Consider the following 2949-nt stretch of genomic DNA (forward strand, 5'->3'; position numbering starts at 1 on the left):
CTAACTTTTGGAGCACTGCTCCTTCCTCAGGCTCCGAAAGCTAGTGTTTGAAACAAAACTGTTGGAATATAACCTGGTTTGTGAGACTTCTTACTGTGCTCACCCCAGTTCAACGCCGGCATCTCCACAACATAGAAACTAGGAGCAGCTATGAGCTATTCAGTCCTTCGGGCCTGTATAGCCATTCAGCATGATCCTCGCTGATCCTCCAACTCGACACCATTCACCCCACTCCTCATAATCCTTGACGCTTTTAGGGTCCATAAATATGTACATTTAATTCTTAGCTATAGTCAATGATATGGCTTCCACAGCCACCGACCACCCCCCCCCCCCCCCCCCCAACCTCGCCGCGTCGAGAAGTTCATCGTTCACCATCCACTGAGTGACAAAGTTGCTCCTCATTTCAGTCTTAAATGGCCGATCCCTTATCCCGAGACAGCGACCCCTTGTTGTAGACTACCCCAGCCAGAGGAAACATTCCACAATCCAGTCTATGCAGCCCTTTTAGAATTATATGTATTTGAAATAGATCCCCTCCCCTGCTTCTAACGTCCAGTGAATACAAGCCCAGACGAACCAATTTCGCCTGATGGAGACAATCCTGCCAAACCAGGGATCGGCCTGGGGAACTTCTGCTGCGCTCCCTCTATGGCAAGAATATTACTTCTGAGACAAGGACAGCAAAACTGCAGGCAATATTCCATCTGTGGTCGCAACAATGCTATGTACAGCAGTTCTCAAGCCCTCTGCAATGAAGACCATTTGCCTCTCTCGGTGCTTGGTGAACCTGTGTCCCTTCGTAAGACATCATTTCTTAATCTGCCACCAAAGATGTGCAGGTTAGGTGGATTGGCCATGCTCAAATTGCCCCTACGTGTTATGGGCAATAATGCGGGGAATGGACCTAGTGAGAGTGCACTTTCAGAGGGTCAGTGCAGACTCTATGGGCCAAATGGCTTCCTGCTGCACTGTTGGGATTCTAAATACGCTCTGCTGATTCCTATCTTCGTCCAACGATATGCATTTATCAGATATTTTCCCACTTACTCAACTTGTCTGAATCATCTCAAAGCCTCTGCTCATCTGTACACTCTTAGTATTTTAAAATGGCAACTCACGTTTGCACCGTTTCGTCTCATCAGCAAACTTAGAAATCTTACATTTGGAGTCACCATCCAAATCATTGATGTGAATAAGGAATAGCGAAGGCCCTATGACTGATCACTGCGAGACTCCACTAATCACTGCCTGCCAATTAATAAAAGAACAATCTATTCCTACTCTCTATTTACTGCCTGCTAACAAATTCTCGGTACGTGCCAATCTGTACCCCGAGTCTGAAGTGCTTTAATTTTGCACAGTACATCACTCTTTGGAACTGTCTTCCGGCAAAGCACGGTGGAGGCAGAGACTTGGGATATTGTTGAGGCAGAGGTGGATCGTATTCCGTGTCAGGACTGATTATCTCCAATACACTTAGTGAAATATTGAAACTGTTTGAGGGAGAAAATGAGGCACGTTTGGCAGAATTGGCAGAAACTAGAATGGATTTTAATTGCATCGACTGAAGCAACCGGCCGCAATTACATCGGATTTCCTTTGACGTTTTGATCCATTGTATTGGTATTGATGTGTTCCCAGATTGCACCGATAAAAGAGGTTTAATGGTTGCATCGTTTAAAATGTTTTGCTTATCTTGGCAGATGGACAAGAATGTGACCACCAATTCAAAACATAAATTAATTCTCCCCGTCGGGGAATTGAACCCCGGTCTCCCGCGTGACAGGCGGGGATACTTACCACTATACTAACGAGGAAGTGTTACACCTAAATTTTCAAACAGCCATTTCATTAGAAATGAGGTGAATGATTCAGCTGCATGTGTTCGAACAAGGTCGAACAAAATAACTGATAGTCAGTGCCAAAGCACTGACAACAGATAGAGACGGACAGGTGGAGGCGGAAAGTTAGCGATATATTTCACAACACAGTGTTCTTGTTCAATGAGAAACAAATTAATGTTAACCGTTCACTAACGCGGTGTGTCCCAAAACATTTTGCACCTCATGAAATACTAAATATAGAAATTACTTAAAGAACAAAGAACAAAGAAAGGTGCAGCACAGGAAGAGGCCCTTCGGCCCTCCAAACCCGTGCCGACCATGCTGCCCGACTACACTACAATCTTAAAGAAAAACGATGCGCAGTTGGCAGGATTCGAACCTCCGCCGAGAAACCCCAATGGATTTCTAGTCCATCGCCTTAACCACTCGGCCACGACTACTCGAAGTGGAGAACCAATACAGATGTGTCGGCTGTGAAAATATCATGTTAAGAAGTACACTTAGATATGCAATTTGTATATCAGTAAACATCTCAACATTTATTTGATGCAGAGACAGTACACGTTAAAAACATGTTGAACTTTAATACTGTTGTTCAGTTACAATTTCACTGGTCCAACGCTCAGTGACACATAAGCACCAAGAACAATACCAAATTAAGGCTGAACGCTCAACGCTCCCTTTAAAAATCAGTTCACCGTTCAAAGCCGATACAACAAGTGATTCGCTCACTTCAAGATCAGTGCACCTCATTGGAACACGTTCGGAGTTCGAGAACTTGAAAACCTACATTGATAACGCGGGGAGCAATCCTTGTATTTCAGCACTTAGCCTACAACGCGTGGTTGCTTAATACTCCAGACGAACATCGTCGGTATCAAATCTGGCCCCAAAAATCATCATCAGGCACTTTTTAAAATAAGATATTGCCATTCAAACTCTTAAAGATCGATACATAAAACAGTTACATAGACACTTACCCAGTAATACATTTTCCTCCTGCTCTTCTTTCCTCAAACTTACTCCCCTTTGAAATGGATTGACCATAGGCCCAGAATGATGCTCGATTTCTGTTCTCTCCCCTAACCCTTCCCTCTGGACA

General features: G+C 44.3%; 2 non-coding genes across 2 annotated transcripts; both read right to left on the bottom strand.

Annotated features, from left to right (window-relative positions):
- Positions 1-1748: 1748 nt before the first annotated feature.
- trnad-guc lies at positions 1749-1820 on the bottom strand. Its single transcript has one exon. It is a non-coding gene; the product is annotated as a tRNA-Asp (tRNA).
- Positions 1821-2205: 385 nt separating this feature from the next.
- trnas-aga lies at positions 2206-2287 on the bottom strand. The gene has a single exon. It is a non-coding gene; the product is annotated as a tRNA-Ser (tRNA).
- Positions 2288-2949: the final 662 nt, after the last annotated feature.

Source organism: Scyliorhinus canicula, chromosome 13 (assembly GCF_902713615.1).
Source record: "Scyliorhinus canicula chromosome 13, sScyCan1.1, whole genome shotgun sequence".
In the NCBI taxonomy this organism is placed as follows: domain Eukaryota; kingdom Metazoa; phylum Chordata; class Chondrichthyes; order Carcharhiniformes; family Scyliorhinidae; genus Scyliorhinus; species Scyliorhinus canicula.